This window comes from Pipra filicauda, unplaced genomic scaffold, assembly GCF_003945595.2.
Source record: "Pipra filicauda isolate LSUMZ 115617 unplaced genomic scaffold, ASM394559v2 scaffold294_size920599_pilon, whole genome shotgun sequence".
NCBI classification, from domain to species: domain Eukaryota; kingdom Metazoa; phylum Chordata; class Aves; order Passeriformes; family Pipridae; genus Pipra; species Pipra filicauda.
Genome location: NW_024104414.1, coordinates 823,833 through 842,791, shown reverse-complemented (window position 1 = coordinate 842,791; position 18,959 = coordinate 823,833).

Genomic DNA, 18,959 nt, shown 5'->3' with positions numbered 1-18,959 from the left:
ATTTCTATGATGGAACCCTTTTCTATACTGTTCTAATTCACATAATAAAGGGTCCATAGCCAATAGCAATGGAAATATAGGGTCCTCTTTTTTGACTCCCACTTTTATTTGAATTGTACCTGATTGTTCATTTTTAGTGCCAATTTGAGTGTAGATATTTTCGTACATATTTGCAATCAAATTAATAATATGAGCATCTACACCCTTTTGTTTCAAGCCTGCGATAATATGTTGACGGCTTACTGTGTCAAAAGCCTTTGCGATGTCAACAAACACCACTCCTGCCCTTTGCATTCTCCTTTTGCACTCTTTATAAGAAGCTGTAATAATTTTAAATTTTCAGAGCTACCTGGCGATTTTATAAATCCCCTTTGTCTAGGGTTTATGGGGCACGCCTTTGCTAACCTAGCCGTCAATATCCTTGAGAATAACCTTAAAATTTCAGACATGACAGTAATGGGTCTCCAATTATTGATGTCATTGAGACGGCCTGGCTTAGTTGATTTAGGTAGCAATATAGTTCGGCATCCCCATATCATGTCTGGTATTTTCCCAGATGTTAACCATAAGTTATAAATTTCTGTTGTTTGTGAGTATTTGGGATCCATTTTAGTTAAGTCTCTTATTGTGATCCCATCTGGTCCAGGAGCTGCATTTTTTTTATCTCATTGATGTTCTTAGTAATTTCTTTTTCTGTAATCACGGCTTTAAAAGCATTGTTTTCAGCCATTCCTGTAGATCAATAATTTCTAAGATCTTTAAACCCACCAGTTGTTTCCCATCTAGATTTAAATACAGAGTATACCTCTGGGAGTGGTATTTCACATTTCACAGATTCTAGATCATCTATATCATCTATATCATTGCCAATTTCCCTCAATCTTTTTAAAATAATTTTTGAAATCTTAAATATTGCCCCCTTTTGATGGTTCTCTTTTTCATCCAATTTGCTGCTTTTCTCTTACTTTGTGTATCCTGTGTTTTGCCTCTTTTTGGTTTTATATTCGATGTTTTATCTATTCAACACCTGACCTCGAGGTGTCCATACCATTCTTTTTGTTACATCGTTAACTATTGCGTGGATATCTGTTCTCCCCTCAACAATTTTCTGGAATGCCCTCGGATAGTTATTCATCTTTCTTGATTTTATCCCTTTTGTAATCATTGCTATATAATATCCTCTCAACTGATCTGGGCTCAAAGTTTCTGCATTTGTTAGATATTTCTTTCTTTTCTCTACCTGTACAAACACTTCCTGATCTTCCCTTTCTTTTTGTACAGGAATCATATACCGCCTTTTATCGCTGATTTGTTTAATTGTCTTAGATGGAATATGTTTAGCGATTAGTTTTTTAATATATCTCTCCCTCGTGTTTTTTTACCAGTTTCTCCAATAGTCTTTTGACCAGCACTTACGAGATGATTCCCGAGCTGTTCTAGGGCGAGCAGCAGCAATCCTTTCCTGGTTTCTGATTTCTGGGTGACTCAGCCTTTTATGCTGTCCCAGGCCACTTTTTGATTGGAAGCTCCTCCTACACTCCTCACAAATCCAATCTCCATATATAACCACCTCCTTAGCACCTTTGCACAATGGATAGTGACAGACAGTAGAGCAATAATTATCACTTTGCAGACCACATTTAATACATTGGAAAATGATCTTTCTTTTTCCATGTAGTCTAAGAAGGTGGTCTACAAGCCTCTGTACTCCCTATATTTTGATCTTACAACACAGAGAAGATCGATTTTTGTCCAGTAATTTCACCAGTGGTATTTCCTCTGGCATTTAGTCTTTCTGGGAGTCTAAGATGGATTTGGTTGCGAGTGTAAATGAATCATCTTCATCTCTGTTGCTTTCATTGTCATTGTCAGAGATTTTGGTCTCATTTTCTCTGACTGAGACAGGTGTTAATGACTCATAAGATTCTGGAAATAGTGCCAAATTATCTCCCTGTTTTAGAGATTGAATTGCCTGCCAGTTCTCAATCTCATTAGAACTAGCGAATTCTAGCTGTTGCAATTCAATCTCATCTGATGTTATTATTAAGGGAGTTGGTGTTTCATTTAATTTGGCTTAATGGCAGGTTTCCAATTCTTAGGATCGGTTTGAGTTGCCGTTGAGTGGCATTAGCCTTAGTGGCATTAGCCACTAAGTTGAGTGGCATTAGCCTTAGCAGTCGACCCATTTTGTCAAGATAAGTAGTTCATTATCTTCCCTTCCAAGTGAGGGAAGACAAGGTTAATGGTACCCCTCAATACCTGTCAACCTGTGCCCAACTTTAGCCCATGGGCAAGGCTCCGGGTGATTAACTTTTGTAGGTTAATACCAAAAATTTTTATCACTATTGTTAAATTACTATTGCTGGGCAGTGACTCCAGACGATAGGGAGGGAGAGATTGTAACCCCTCCTCCCAAATGGGGCAGAGGTCAACTTAGTTACCCATATAGGGCATCCAGCTGGACCACGGGGAGGTGCGACCTCTGCAGCTTAGCCCAGTCAGTAACTATACTCCTTAAGAGAGTCATACTTACTCCCGCGCTTCACTGAATTTCTTCACTTTGACATTCAGAGCACTGGGCAGAAAGCACATCACGTCAACACCTGCCACTGCCCTTCGCGATGCTTTGTTTTAATTAAACAGTTGGATTCCCCTGCTCCGCACCAGTTCTAAGCTGGCTGCTAGGTGCCGGCCCAGGGATGCCCAGGCGGGAACACTACCCCGTGCCAACCGCACAGTCCATGCCAGCGGCGCCTCGTCCAACCTCACCATCATTGCGCCGCGGGCTTTCGTTCGACGGCCCCTGACTCACGCACGTGCTAGACTCCTTGGTCCATGTTTCAAGACGGGTCGGGTGGGTAGCCGACCCCAGGCTCCCGGGCGTGGTCACACACGGCCCAGTGGCACCGCGCAGTCGGGGCACACTGAGTGCAGTCTGCCCCAGTTGACAGCAATGCCGGGGGCTGGTGGGCCTGGCCCCCGCACCCTCGCGCACGCGAGGAGGCAAGAGACGTGAGGCACGCCACCCCCACCACGGTGCTGCCACGGGGGGGAGGAGGAGGGTCGTCTCCCTCAGCCCCGGGATTTGGCGAGACCTGCTGCCCGGCGGCTCTGGGCCACCTGCCCGCCGGAGGCCTTCCCAGCTGACCTGGAGGAAATGCGCCCGGCAGTCCCCACGCCGGCCAGCCCCCCCTGGCCTGCCCCTGCCGGGCCGGCGGGGGCCCGGGGGAGGGAGGGGAGGCGGAGGCAGGGATCCACTGTGCCCGTGCGGGCTGACTGCAACTCGCCGGGTTGAATCCTCTGGGTGAACTGCACGGGTCCCGAAATAGAAAATAAAATAAAATTTAGCTATGTTAATTTAGCTATATAAGTGTGACTTTGCAAAATGTAAAACTGCTTAAAAAGTTTATGCCCAAACTCTGGGCAATGAAGATAAAAATAGCTTAGGGAACAGGGAAGGCTTTTTAGCATGTAGAGAGGGCTGGGGGACCTGAAACTGTTTAAAATGATAAAACTTTATGTAACTACTCTATAATGGAAAGAATAGGAGGTAAAACTAAGGGTCTATTTAGATAAGGTAGACTGCAAAAAGAGTGTGTGTATAGATAATTTTAAACTTGCTATTTTCAAACTGTATAAAAAGCTATTTTTTGCTCAGGGGAGTGCACTGGGGAGAACATCTGCCCCTTTAGCATTCCCCAACCGTAATAAAAGTGCTTTTCAGATTGTCCAAATGTTTCCTTGAATCACGCCACCCGTTTACCTCAACGGTTTCACGCCCTCTTGAACTCTCTCTTCAAAGTTCTTTTCAATTTTCCCTTACAGTATTTGTTGGCTATCGGTCTCGTGCCCGTATTTAGCCTTAGATGGAGTTTACCACCTGCTTCGGGCTGCATTCCCAAGCAACCTGACTCCGAGAAACCCCGGGCCCGGCGTGCCGGGGGGCCGCTACAGGCCTCACACCGTCCGTGAGCTGTGGCCTCGATCACAAGGACTTGGGTCCCCCGAGAGTGCCGCTGGGGAGGGGGGCTTCTGTACGCCACATGTCCCGCGCCCCACCGTGGGTCGGGGATTCGGTGCTGGGCTCTTCCCGTTACTGAGGGAATCCTCGTTAGTTTCTTTTCCTCCGCTGACTAATATGCTTAAATTCAGCGGGTCGCCACGTCTGATCTGAGGTCACAAGCCCAAAGGCGCCCCGGTCATCAGGCGCGCGCTCGACCGCCGGCGCTTACACCGCCGCCGCCGTGCCTGCGGGGCTAATCCCCCCGCCGCCCTCCTTCTGCCAAGCCGCGCTCCCCGACCGACGGACGCAAGCACCGCCGCCGCTCGGCGCCCTCGACCCCTTTCGGCGGGTACGCCCTCGGCCGGGGGGGATGACGCCCCCTCGGCCGCCACCACACGACTTCTCCGCGGCCGCCGGCCGGGGTGACGGGCAAGCTGCCGGGCCTGGACAAGAGCTCTACCCACGGGGCTCGGAGACCAGGGGTTGGAGACCCCAGCTCAGAGACCGGCTGAGGTCGGAGACCAGGTCTACCTGCTGCTGGGCAGGTGGCCCGGCTGGGTGAGCCCGGGCGCTCTGGCTCTGTCCCCTCGCCAGCAACAGGTCTACCCGCACGGCACCTTCCCCGTCCAGACGCCGCCCCGTCCCCCCGGGTCGCCGATGCCGGCAGTTTGTTTTACGTTATTGATGATGTGTTGTTGCAATAGTAATCCTGCTCAGTACGAGAGGAACCGCAGGTTCAGACCCCTGGTGCGTGCGCTTGGTTGAGGAGCCACTGCCACGAGGCTACCATCTGCGGGCTTATGACTGAACGCCTCTAAGTCAGAATCCCACCTAGACCTAGCGATACCGCAGCGCCGCCGGCGCCTCGGTGGGCTCGCGATAGCCGGCCGCCCGCCCCCCCGAGGCCATCCCGGTGCGGAGCACCACTCGTGGCCGGGAGCGGAGGGGCGGACAGACGCGGCATCACCTCTCCCCCGTCGCGTACCGCATGATCGTGGGGCACCCGGCGCTAAATCATTCGTAGACGACCTGATTCTGGGTCAGGGTTTCGTAGGTAGCAGAGCATCTCTCTCACTGCGATCTATTGAGAATCAGCCTTCTACACAAGCTTTTGTCCACCGATCGCTCGCTGACAGACGGCGGGCTGGGTGCCGACGGGGGGCCCCGGCGCCGCGCGCGCCACGCTCAACCCAGCTTCCCTCCATGCGTGTCCAAGGTCCGAGACGCGGGGTCCCGGGGGCCGGGCCTAAGGGCGAGAGAGAGAAGGGGGACACGCGCACGGGACGCCGGCGGTGGCCCGTCCTTCCCTCCGTGCGGCTCCCGGGCCCGATATGCGGGGCGGGGGCTCGGGGGCGCTCCGGTGCTGAGGGGTGGCAGCAAAGGGGGCCCCTCGCCGCAGGGCGGAAGGGCCCCGCTGCCGACATCTCCCCGCTAGGGGTTAGACCTGGTAACCCCCTGGCACAGCCGGAAGCGGCCGAGCCTCGGTGCCCCCGGGCACGCCTGGGCGGTGCGGGATGGAGGTGCTTCCGTCCCCACCCCCGCGCGTGCGGGTGTGGCTTTGAGGGTTGGTTCGCTCTCTTGCCAGGTGAGGGGGGTAGACCTGTTGCCGGCGAGGGGACTTGGAACCTGAGTGCTGTGGCTGGCCCAGGCGGCAGGTAGACCTGAACTGGAATATTATTCCTGAATTGTGTGCTGCCAAGTTGTTCTGGCAGCAGTGTTAAAGGTAAAGGCTAGAGTTAAGCCCTGACTTCAGGATGTGAAGGAAATATGTCATGCTGGGTGCAAGGTGTCTGCAATTGTGCTTGGTTTTTGTCTCCTGGGATGGGACAGACATGCCACTAAGGGGGGAAAGAAGACAATATAGAACTATAGAACTTGTAGCATCCTGAGGCCTAATGGTCATCGCTGTATAGAAAGATCCGTTTCTGTGCTGTTCATGTCACACCAGTGATGTTTGTGGAGACTAGGCAGAATGGTGTGGTTTGGGGATTCTAAATCAGACACTGATTGTTTTGCAGTGCTCATATTTGTATGTGTTTCATCCCAGTAGCGTTACAGCAGGTGGCAAGAATTATTTGGAATAAACATATGACAGAAACCTTTTGGCTTAGGAGTCTACACAAGAATATATATGTGATTGTGAAATAACCATGTGTGAGGTGTTGGCCCTCGCAGAAGAAAAGTCTTATACTGAAAAGCTGGTTGGCAAGACTGAAAATGAAGGACTGATATTTGTGGACCTCCCTATGGGCTCTGGCTCACATCATGCCTGCAATTTTCTTGTGATGAATTGGTAATATTCTAGTTAAGTGCAGAAATGATTTCACTCTCAATGGTACAGTTAACGTGAAAATGAATAAAACATTCTTTTTTAGCATGGCAGCAAGAGGTACCTGTATTATCCCCTCCATGAAGTGGAGGGGGATTGACTGCAGTCAGGGGTAAACTGCGGCAGGACGGTTTGCCCCCGATGAGGCCTGGAATCTGTACAGAGTGTGCAAGCTTTCTGTAGGAGTGGTTGGTGAGACCAGGATGTTGTCTGGTGTTGCATCAAAACAAGGAGATCAACAGTGCCAGTTTCACCTAGTTACTTTACATAAAATTATGCAGAAGTGCCTTAATCTGTTGCAAATTCAAACCAGAGGAAGAAAAAGAAAGACTCTATATGCATACTCTGCTGGTTTCTGTCTCTCTCTTCTTTTGCACTACCCCAAGATATGAAACTACAAACTGGTTTCTGCAGAAGCCCAACAGAGTGAGAAGCCTCTTTTTCTTTCTACCTCCAACTATTCCACTTGCTGAGGCACCTTTTCTGTTTTGCACCCTTGATTCCCACCAACATATACCAAAGGTACGTTCACTTGCACAACAGTACACTCCTGCAAAATTAGTTCTCCAGTCCAGAGAAAAACCACTGCACTACCTGACACATTCATATTTAATGCTCTTTCTGACATGTGCAACCAGTGTAGTAACTTTGGATTCAAATGAATGGGTCACTCAGCACTTTAAAAAAAAACAAGCATACAAAGAAATTAGAAAAAAAGATGGGCCCATACATATATATATCTGTGCATGAATGTGCATGTTTCTACTTTCTGTCACAGCCACCAGTAAAACCACTGATCATCCTGAGCGTTTCAGGATATGGTTTAGTTACTCCAGAGATGCAGGATGACAAAATATTTCAGAAATTTACCTGAGTTTCCACTTGACTGCTGTGGCACAAACTGTCCCCCCATGTAGTTTTTGTCCATAGCCTTGTGTGGCTCCATAAGTTACTGCTCCAGTGTTACCAGCTATAGTCAGGAAACCCTAATCCTAACCCTAAATTACCCTAACCCTAAACCTAAACCCTAACCCTAACCCTAAACCCTAACCCTTTCTGATTTTGTGTGACCGTGTCCGAGTGTATTTCTGTGTGTTTCAATTATCGAGTTCTTCTGAGTTTTCTACTTTTTTCTGGTTTTTAATCATTTCTGCAAATTTCAATGTGTATGCGTGTGTCTGTTTTTAGCAAGACTGTCAGATATTGTCCTCACACGTCAGAGAGGACGTGTGAGTGTTTGTGGGGGTGTCTGGCTGTAAGATTATCTGGGTTCGTGGGTGTCTTTGTGTGTCTGGGTGTGTCATAGTGGATTTCACGAGTGCGCCAAATTTTGTTATTTTCTGAGTGTGTGTGAGTTTGTTGATTTTTTTCTCTTTTTTTACCCCTAATTGCTACTATGTATTAGTTTGTACTAGTGTACCCAGGTTTGTAAGATTTTTTTCCTCAGTTTGTCTATATGTTTTTGGACTGTGTTTGTTGAAATTTTTCTTTTCGTGTGCAGTTGTGTGTGAAGGCGTCTCGGTCTTTCTGACTCTGTCTTGTTGTGTTTGTGTGTATTTGCATGTGTTGTCTTGTGCCTGGTTATTTGTCAGTGTGTGTGGCTGAGTCCTAGTGTGTCCGGGATTTTCTGGGCGATTGCGAATGTGTTTTGTTGTGTTATGCTTGTGCAGCTGTGTTTTTGTGTTCTCCCATGTGCACGGATCTGTTCTGTTGGCCTTTACAAAGTTGTGGATGGGCATGCTCGTGTGTTCTTGTGCGTGTACAGGTAAGTCTGATTGTGCTCGGGTTTGCACAACTGCGATTGGTTGCGTTTGGCTGAATTTGGGTGTGTTCCGTTCTGTAGGGTGTTTTTCGCTGTGCTCACCTCTGCACCCCCGTGCACACAGAAGAACACACGATCGGCGAATGACTGACCTTACAGTCAGGAAAAAAAGCCCTGAACCATCCATCCCTCTTCTACTGTTTTGCCACTCTCTGCACTACATCTACAGCATGCTCTTTCTGCCAGGATACTTTTGCTCTGGGTGGAATATATTCCTGTACTTAATTTTGACACTCGGACTACAACTTTCAGGACAGCTGGCTTCCAATTGAGTGAGTGCTGTTCGAGTAAGGAAAGAAAGGCCTGACCCTCCGTCTCTCCTATGGAGTTGCTGCGCAGATTTCCTCACTACCTGCACAGCAAGATCTTTCTGTGGAGGAACATTTCATCTGGTAGAAAGCTTCTTCCATATAGAATTTTGGCCCCCGCTCAGCTCCTCGCTTCGCATTGTACCTACCTGCAAACAACTGCCATTCCAGCCAAGAAAGAAAACCCTGTCGCTCCGTCTCTACTGTGCAGTTTTTTTCTCCACTCTCGGCACAACACGCACAGCTAGCGCTATATTCCCGGGCCCTTTTGTTCTTAAATGAATCTGCCCCGGCCGAAAACTCTTGGTGTACACCTAGTGCCGTAATTGGTGCACCAACGGCAGTTGAGAGACAGAGGGTCAGACCTCTCTTTCCTGCTTGGAAGGGCAGTAGTTCACCTGCCGATTTCCACGGGTGCTTTCGGGTGGTCTCCCTAGTTATCTCACCAAAAACACCTCAGAAGACACAAACAAAATCGTTCACCCTCGAACACACTTGGGCACACCAGAATACACACTGGAAGACCAAAGTAGAGTCGTGCACACCTGAGCACTCCCTTGAACACAGCACATCCAGGCCTACCCATGAGCATTATTTTTCAGAGGCATACAACCAGAAAAACCAAAAGTCACTAGTAAACACACACACAGACATTCGTACACAGTAAGAGAGAATAAACAAAAAGTTTTATTTTGGTGTAGGTGTGTGTATCTGTGTGTGCGAAAGCGTTTGTGACTGCTTACAGGTGTGTTTCACTGTGAATTCTTGCGGGTGTACACCTTAAACCTTGCGGCTACGTAGTTTCCTTCATAATTAAGCGAATTTTTATTCCCTCTCAGAAAGGCATCACTAAAGTACTGATTTTCTCTTAATGAATTGAAACACTCCCCTACTGAATATTTGAATTATTGCATTCTAAATATACACTCTGTCACCTAGAGTTCACTTTCAATTTTATGGTCAAAATATTCATTTATTCCCTGGATTACCTAGATTTTACGAAAAGCCTTTCTCTGGTGGTCTCATCTGCAAAGTGTTCATTGTCAAACGTCTAGTGAAGTTTGTGAGATATTCGGCTGAGAGGAGGAAACAGTATTTTGCTTCTCCATTGGTACAGATGTCGATAGAGGCCGACAGAGTTTTTGCCTTTTTCAGAAAATCGCACAGCTTCTTGATTCTCTGGCAGCTTGAAAGGAGGTCTGTGACCTACATCCGTGCAGGTCTCACACACAAGTACCTATACATATTTTCACAAACAAATTCAGAGCCAAGATTTCCTTACCCTTTACATCCCAAGGTGAGTATTCTTGTTACTGAGTACAGCAACCCCCCCTCTCTTTGTAATCAAGGGACCATTTTCAGTGACCATTTTTCTCTAAGGGTTAGGATTTTTTTAAACTTCTGTCGTGCCAGCAAACCTGCTTGGGATCTCCCCCAGCATTTGACTGTCCTTGGATTTAAAAAGCACACACTCCCATCTTTCAACAGCAAAACTACAAAATGCTCCTGACCCACAGCGTAACCTTAAGGATCGGCACTCCCATCTAGCCATTCTGACGGAGAGCCGTCGAGCATCCTCAACCCACCCATCGGGTCTGAGTATAGCAGTACAGACACTGTAATGCCGAGGGCGGGAACAGCAGCCCCACTGATGGCATTCGTGCAGCAGGAGACAGGCACAGAGGGACTAGTTTGGCCACACACTATTTCCTCAAAACCTGTTCCCCAAAACTTTCTACTCGGAACACTGTGCAAAACAACATTTGGCAATAAACCTTTGCTGCATTCAAAATAGCCAAATTCTTGGATGGTTGCTATTTGCTTCCCCTCACTGCTCTTATTCCTTCCGAAATTCTAACCAGAGTCACGTTACTGCTTATTTCTTCAAGCACATGCTTCCCTGGTACAACCAGAACATTTACACAGTCAAGGAACTTAGCAGCTCTTCTAAAACTAACCAGGTCGCTAAATATAGCCAAAAAAGAAAAGCAAAAGGAAAGGAAGGGTCGAGCAGCCAGAGAGTTCTGCTGGTGGCACCAGGCAACATCACACTTGCTGAAACACGTCCTTTTGCACAGACGAGGGAAATAAGACAGTATTATGTCAAGTTGTGCCATTCTGCCAGTGCTGACAATAAACACACACAGCACCAAGTAAGGTTCAAAGTGGCGTGTCCCAGTCAAAATGACTCACCACAAGAAAAGCCGGGGGGAAATGGCAAAAAGCGCCGACACCAGGACATTCTCTTTCTTGCAAGAACAATCATCTCTCTAGGAAACGAGCCAGGGGTTTCATCAAGCAATGCATAAGCCAAATCAAGCCAAAGCATAAGATTAAGTCTAAAACTAAGACTAAAAGTAAACCCTAAAACCGAAGCCTAAACCTAAACTTTAAAGTCTAAGCCTAAGCCTAAACCCTAAAGCCTACACCTAAACCCTAAAACCTAAGCCTAAACCTAAATATAGGCCTAAATCTAAACCCTAAAGAATAAGCCTAAGGCTAGGTCTAAGCCTAAACCCTAAAGCTTTAGCCTATAACAAAACCTAAGCCTAGCCCTAGGCCTAAGCCTAGGCCTAAAACTAAACCTAGTCCTAACACTAAGCCTCAGCCTAAACCTAAGACTAATTTTAGAACTAAGCCTAAACCTAAGGCTAAGCCTAAGCCTAAACACTAAAGCCTAGGTTTAAATTTAGTCTTATACCTTAGTGTTAAGGCTTGGGTTTAGCCTTAGGTTTAGGCTTAGTTATAAAATTAGTCTTAGGTTTAGTCTTAGGTTTTGGCTGAGGCTTGGCGTTAGGCCTAGTTTTAGGCTTAGACCTAGGCTTAGATTTAGGTTTAGACTTAGGCACAGCTAGTGCTATATTCCCGGGGTCTTTTGTTCTTAGAGGAATCTGCCCCGGCCGAAAACTCTTGGTGTACACCTAGTGCCGTAATTGGTGCACCAACGGCAGTTGAGAGACAGAGGGTCAGACCTCTCTTTCCTGCTTGGAAGGGCAGTAGTTCACCTGCCGATTTCCACGGGTGCTTTCGTTTGGTCTCCCGAGTTAACTCACCAAACACACCTCAGAACACACAAATACAATCGTTCACCCTCGACCACACTTGTGCACACCAGAATACACACTGGAAGAACAAAGCAGAGCCGTGCACAGCTGAGCACTCCCGTGAACAGAGTACACCAAGGCATACCCATGAGCATTATTTTTCACTCACACACAACCAGAAAAAAAAAGTCACTCGCAAACACACACAGAGATATTCGCACACAGTAAGAGAGAATAAAAAACGTTTTATTTTGGTGTAGGTGTGTGTATCTGTGTGTGCGAAAGCGTTTGTGACTGCTTACAGGTGTGTTTCACTGTGAATTCTTGCGGGTGTATTTGGATTTTCTCCAGTGTGCTCGGGTGTGCACAGGTATGCTTCGTTTTGCTCTGATGTGCTCGAGTCTCTTTGGTTTTGCACGGATGCGCTTGGAGGAATTCTAATGTTTTCAGGTCTGCAAGGATGTTCTTTTTTGTGTTCCGGTGTGCACAGGGGAGTATAGTGAAACAAACCTCTGTAAGACTGCAGGTGAACGACCTACTATCCAACCAGGAAAGAAATGCATGATCTTCTGTGTCTCCTGAGAGGGTGTTGCGCCAGTCTCGGAACTGCATTTTTATAATGCTCTTTGTCTCCGGGTACCTTTGCTCTGGGAGGAATATACTTCCTTATACAATTTTGACCCTCGGACGCTCACATTTCTCGTCTCCTTTCCGGTGCAGGTAGCCCACACCACCCAAGGCTGGCATTCTTCAAGATCAAAAACTGAAAACCAAACTCACGGAGACAAAAATCACGTCGCCCATGCCAGGCCGAGTGGCGACCCACCCTCTCGCGCTTCTGCTCTACTTTCCTCCTATTCTGCTGGACACCCTGTCTGCTGGCCTCTGAACAAAAAAAAGACTCTTCAGCTCAGCTAAGAAGCTCAATGAACCTTTTCATAGTTCTCAAGTTCAGTCAGGAAAAGCAGGTCAGCCACATTGTACATTGACCCTCTTGGCCTGTCTTCGCCAACGAAGATTTGAGAAAGGTCTCTAAACACTTTTGCTACAAGCGCTGTGGTGATAGAGGGTTTTGGAAAGGAGGGTAAGGTCTTTGAACTTGCGCAATTGATTTTTTTAGGTGAGACCCTATGAGTTGAACTGAGCCTACCCTTTAAAGCTAAGGTTCATCCGGTGGAGCCGAGCGAGCTTGGACGGTGTCAGCCAAGTCCTCAGGACGTAGGTTTAGGTGTAAGAGATCGTCCCTTAGATGGATGACCTTACAGGGCTGAACGAGCTCCATCAACCCGTATTTAGAGTTGTCCTTCTATTCTGCATTAAGACATGTAAATCCACCACAAAAAATCATGACCTTGCCAGGCAGTTCCCATCATCTCCACAAAACCCTGCTCTCAGGACTGCACTCAGAAAGACCATGGCTGCCCCTTCCACAAGAATAGAAAACCATGACCTCAGGCAGCTAAGTGCACTCACGATGACACCACGTACATCCCCCTCATCTACACATCAGGGTAGAGCAGCTCCAGGACAAACACAAGCACACCTGACACAGGACACGACAAACGTGCTGCGCAATCAGGAGAGAAAGCTCTGACAAGAAGTAGAACACCAAGAATCGAGAAGCTGCTGAGTGAGAAGACCTACGCAACTGCGACGGCCAGCTGAGAATGCCATACGGAAGCATGGGGAAAGACCCCAAGACAACCGCCTTGTCTGTGTGTATGCGCTGCTGTCTGACTGTGTCTGAGTGTGTCTAAGTGTGTTTGGCTTCTTGAGAGTGTTTCTTAGCATGTCTGAGGGTGAGTGAATATGTCCGGGTGTGTGTCTATGTCTGACTGTGCGAGTGCCTTTGTAGTTGTGTCTGAGCATGTGCAAGAGTGTCTGAGTGTGTGCGGGTGTGTCTGACTGTTTCTCTGTGTATCTGAATGTGTCTGAGTTTTTCTGAGTGTGCCTGAGTGTGTGTGAGTGTGAGCGAAAGTGTCTCAGTGTGTCGGGGTGTGCCATAGTAAGTCTGAGTGTGTCTAAGTGTTTCTGGCTTTGTGAGAGTGTGTCTGAGTGTGTCCTAGAGTGTGTGAGTGTTTCTGAGTGTGTTTGCATGTGTGCCTGAATGTGTGCTAATGTCTCTGTGTGTATCGACGTGTGGGAGTGTGCTTGAGTGTGTCAGATTGTTTCTGAGTGTGTCTGAGTGTGCCTGAGCATGTCTGAGTGTGCCTGAGTGTGTCTGAGTGCGCTCAAGTTTGTCTGAGCGTGTCTGGGTATGCCTGAGTGTGTCTGAGTTTGTCAGAGTGTATGTGAGTGTGTCTGGGTTTGTGCGAGTGTGTCTCAGTGTGCGTGAGTGTGCCTGAGCATATATTTATTATTCTGACGGTTTGTCAGGGTTTGCATGTGTGTCTGAGTGTCTCTGATTGTCTGTGTGTGTGTCTTGGTGTGTGGGACTGTGCTTGATTGTGTCTGAGTGTGTTTAAGTGTATCTGGTGGTGTGCGAGTGTGTCTGTGTGTTTCTGACTGTGTCTGACTGTGTCTGAGCATGTCTGAGTGGACCTGAGTGTGTTTGACTGCGTTCAAGTGTGTCTCAGTGTGTCTGGGTTTGCCTGTGTGTGTATCTGTGTGTGTAGCAGTGGATCTGTGTGTGTGCAAGTGTCTCTCAGTGTGCGTGATAGATCTGATTGTTTGTCAGTTTTTGCAGGTGTGTCTGAGTGTATGCGATTGTGTTTTAGTGTTTCTGAGTGTGTCTTAGTGTGTCTGGCTTTGTGAGAGTGTGTCTGAGGGTGTCTGGGTGTGTGGGAGTGTGTCTGACTCTGTCTGCGTGTCTGTGAGTGTGTTTGAGTGTGTTCTAGTGTGTCTGAGTGTATCTGGATTTGCCTGTGTATCTGAGTGTGTCGTAGTGTATCTGAGTGTGTCTGTGTGTGCGAGTGTGTCTCAGTGTGCGTGAGTGTGCCTGAGCATATATTTATTGGTCTGATTGTTTGCCAGTGTTTGCAGGTGTGTCTGTGTATGCAGGTGTGACTAAGTGTGTCTGGCTTAGTGAGAGTGGGACTGAAAAATTCTGCGAATATATGAGTGTGAGTGAATGGGTCTGTGTGTGTGCGTGTGTCTGAGTGTGTCTGAACGTATCTGAGTGTGAGCAAATATGTCTGGGTGTGTGCGAGTGTGTCTGAGTGTGTCTGAGCGTGTCTGAGCTTGTCTCAGTGTGTCTACGTTTGCCTGAGTGTGTCAGAGTGTATCTGACTGCGTCTGGGTGTGTGCGAGTGCATCTCAGTGTGCGTGAGTGTGCCTGAGCATATATGTATTAATAGGGGTTTTTTGTCAGTGTCTGCAGGTGTGTCTGAGTGTTTGCAACTGTGTCTGAGTGTGTCTGAGGGTGTCCGAGTGTGTCTAAGTGTGTCAGTCTTTGCGAGCGTGTGTCTGAGTGTGCCTGAGTGGCTCTGAGCGTGTCTGAGCGGGTCTGAGTGGGTCTGAGTGTGTGTCTGAATGTCTGCGATTGTGTGTGAGCTTGCCTGAGTGTGTCTGAGTGTGTCTAAGTGTGTCTGGCTTTGTGAGAGTGTGTCTGAGTGTATCTCAGTGTGAGCGAAAGTGTTTGGGTGGGTGCGAGTTTGTCTGAGTGTGTCTGAGTGTGTCTGAGAGTGTGTGAGGGTTTCTAAGTGTGTGAGAGTGTCTGAATTTGTTTGAAAGTTTCTTAATGTGTCTGGGTTTGCGGGAGTGTGCTTGAGTGTGTCTGAGTGTGTTTAAGTGTTTATGGCTGTTTGTGAGCGTGTCTGAGCGTATCTGAGGGTAAGAGAATGTGTCCGGATGTGTCTAAGCGTATCTGCGTGTGTGCAAGTGTGCCTAAGTGTGTCTGAGTGTGTTGTAGTGTGACTGAGTGTGTGTGAGTGTGTCTGGGTGTGCCTGAGTGTTCCTGAGTGTGTCTGAGTGTGTCTAAGTGTGTCCAGTTCTGTGAGAGTGTGTCTGAGTGTGTCTGAGCGTATCTGTGTGAGTGAATGTGTCTGTGTGTGTGCGTATGTTTAAGTGTGTCTGAGTGCATCTGAGCGTATCTGAGCGTGTCTGAGGGTATCTGAGTGTCAGTGAATTCGCCTGCATGTGCATGTGTCTAAGCATGTCTGGGTTTGCCTGAGTGGGTCTGAGCTTGTTTCTGAGTGTTTCTGAGTGTTTCTGAGTGTGTCTGGGTGTGTGGGAGTGTGTCTCAGTGTTCGTGAAAGTGCCTGAGCATATACTTATTATTTGTCAGTGTTTGCAGGTGTGTCTGAATGTTTGCGAGTGTGTCTGAGAGTGTCTGAGTGTGTCTGAGTGAACATGAGTGTGTCTGGGTATCTGGGAATGTGCTTGAGTGTGTCTGAGTGTGTTTAAGTGTGTCTGGCTGTGTGCGGGTGGGTCTTTGTGTGTCTATCTGAGTGTGAGGGAACGTGTCTGGGTGTGCCTAAGTGTGTCTGAGTGTGTTCAAGTGTGTCTGAGTTTGCCTGAGTGTGTCTGAGAAGTGTGTCAGGCTTTGTGAGAGTGTGTCTGAGACTATCTGTGTGCGTGCGAATGGGTCTGGGTGTGTCTGAGTGTGTGTGAGTGTATGCGAACGTGTCTGAGTGTTTCTGATTGTATCTGAGTGTGTGTATGTTTGTCTTAGTGTGTCTGGGTTTGCCTGAGAGTGTTGGAGTGTTTCTGAGTGTCTCTGAGTGTGTCTGGGTTTGCGAAAGTGTGTCTAAGTGTGCATGAGTGTGCCAGAGCATCTATTTATGGGTCTGATGGTTTGTCAGTGTTTGCAGGTGTGTCTGAGTGTATCTGAATCTGTCTGAGTGTGTCTGGGAATATGTGAGAGTTTCTGAGTGTGTGAGAGTTTGTCTGAAAGTGTGCGAATATTTCTGAGTTTGTCTGGGTTTGTGGGAATGTGTTTGAGTGTGTCTGAGTGTGTTTAACTGTGTCCGACTGTGTGCGAGTGTGTCTGAGTGTGTCTGAGCATATCTAAGTATGAGGGAATGTGTCTGTGAGTGCCTAACTCTGTCTGTGTTCAAGTGTGTCTGAGTGTATGTGAGTGTGTCTGAGTTTGTCTGGGTGTGTGTGAGTGAGTGTGCGTGTGTGCGAGTGTGTCTGGGTGTGCCTGAGTGTGTCTGAGTGTGTTCAAGTGTGTCTGAGTCTGTGTGAGTGTGTCTGAGTGTGTCTGATTCTGTCTGGCTGTGCCTGAGTGTGCCTGAGTGTGTGTGACTCTGTGCGACTCTTTCTGAGTGTTTCTGAGCATGTCTGACTGTGTGTGAGTGTATCTGAAAGTGTCTGGGTGGGTGCGGGTGTGTCTCAGTGTGCGTGAGTGTGCTCGAGCATATATTTATTTGTCTGATTTTTTGTCAGTGTTTGCAGGTGTGTCTGTGATTTTGTCTGAGTGTGAGGGAATGTGTCTGGGTGTGTCTAAGTGTGTCTGAGTGTGTGCAAGTGTGTCTAAGTGTGTCTGAGGGTTTTAAATTGTGTCTGAGTGTGTCTGATTGTGTCTGGGTGTGTCTAAGTGTGTCTGAGTGTGCCTCAGTGTGTCTCAGTGCGTCTGGGTATGCCTTAGTGTGTCGGAGCATGTCAGAGTGTATCTGAGTGTGTCTGGGTGTGTGCGAGTGTGTCTCAGTGTGCGTGAGTGTGCCTGACTCTATATTTATGGGTCTGATTTTTTGTCAGTTTTTGCAGGTGTGTCTGAGCGTATCTGACTGTGGAGTAATGGGTCTGGCTGTGTGCCTAAGTGTTTCTGAGTGTGTGCAAATGTGTCTAAGTGTGTCTGAGTGTGTTCAAGTGTGTCTGAGTGTTTCTGAATGTGTCTGAGTGTGTCTAAGTGTGTCTGGTTTTGAGAGAGTGTGTCTGAGTGTGTCTGAGACTGTGTGTGTGCGAATGTGTCTGTCCGTATCGCAGTGTGTCTGAGTGTGAGCAAATGTGTCTGAGTGTTTCTGAGTGTGTCTGACTGTCTGTGAGTGTGCATGAATGTGTCTGAGTGTGTCTATGTGTGTCTGGCCTAGTGAGAGTGTGCCTGAGTGTGTCTCAGCGTATCTGGAACTGAACGAATGTGTCTGGTTGTGTGTGAGTGTGTCTGAGTGTTTCTGAATGTGTGTGAGTGTGTCTGAGTGTGTCTGAGTGTGTCTGGGTGTGCCTGAGTGTGTGTGAGTGTGTCTGAGTGTGTGAGTGTGTCTGAGTGTTTCTGAATGTGTCTGACTGAGTGTGAGTGTGTGTGAGAATGTTTCTTAATGTGTCTGGGTTTGCCTGAGTGCGTCGGAGAGTGTCATAGAGTATCTGAGTGTTTCTGGGTTTGTCTCAGTGTGTGTGAGTGTGCCCGAGTATATATTTAGAGGTCTGATTGTTTGTCAGTGTTTGCAGGTGTGTCTGAGTGTGTCTGAATATGTGTGAGTGTGTCTGTGTGTGTCTGTGTGTGTGCGAGTGTGTCTGAGTGTTATAAGTGAAATAAAGAAATTTGCTGCTCAAAAGGGTTAATGAAGTTGCTATATTTTACTGATCATATTGTTAAGAATCATGAGTTGGCATATTATGAAATACCTAACCACAAGTTTGTAAGCTGCAGAACACAACGCAAGAGTGACTCAATATTTGTGAACTGTTTTTTACAGGCATATTAATAGAGATCCATATGGAGGGGCAAGCCATGAGGAATTCTGTGACCAGGTGACATCTCCCGATGGAAATTTCCAGGACCACGGCCTCATAGGAACTAATGACTCTGAAATTATTTGTGGAAGCCCCTCAGCAATGGCAGTTGCCCGCGAATGGAGGAACCAACCAGAGGTCTGCCCGCGAAGAGGGAACAAAGCAAGGAAGCAGCCCACAAAACCCTCACCAATGGACTATTGACATGACTCTGGGGGTTGGTATCAACAGAGGGTATAACTAGTGTGGTTTCTGTTCCCCTTTTGCCGACTGAGGCAGGAACAAGGGTTTCCTCCAGTCGCCTGGTTGGCCGCTTTTGCTTGTTGGCATTAATAAACCTGATTTTACCTTGCAACCTGAATTATAGCCTCTTTATCGATAAAATGAGTGTGTCTGGGTTTACCTGAGTGTGTCGTAGCATGTCGGAGTGTATCTGAGTGTGTCTGGGTGTGTGCGAGTGTGTCTCAGTGTGTGTGAGGGTGCCTGAGTATATATTTATGGTTCTGACTGTCAGTGTTTGCAGGTGTGTCTCAGCGTATCTGAGTGTTGGGGAATGTTTCTGGGTGTGACTAAGTGTGTCTGAGTGTGTCTCTGTCTGAGTGTGTTCCAGTGTGTCTGAGTGTGTCTGAGTGTGTCTGGGAGTGCCTGAGTGAGTGTGAGTGTGTGTGAGTGTGTGCGAGTGTGTCTGAGTGTTTCTGGGTGTGCCTGAGTGTGTCTGAGTGTGTCTAAGTATGTCTGGCTTTGTGAGAGTGTGTCTAAACGTGTCTGAGACTATCTGTGTGTGTGCGAATGTGTCTGGGTGTGTCTGACTGTTTGTGAGTGTGCTTGAGTGTATCTGAGT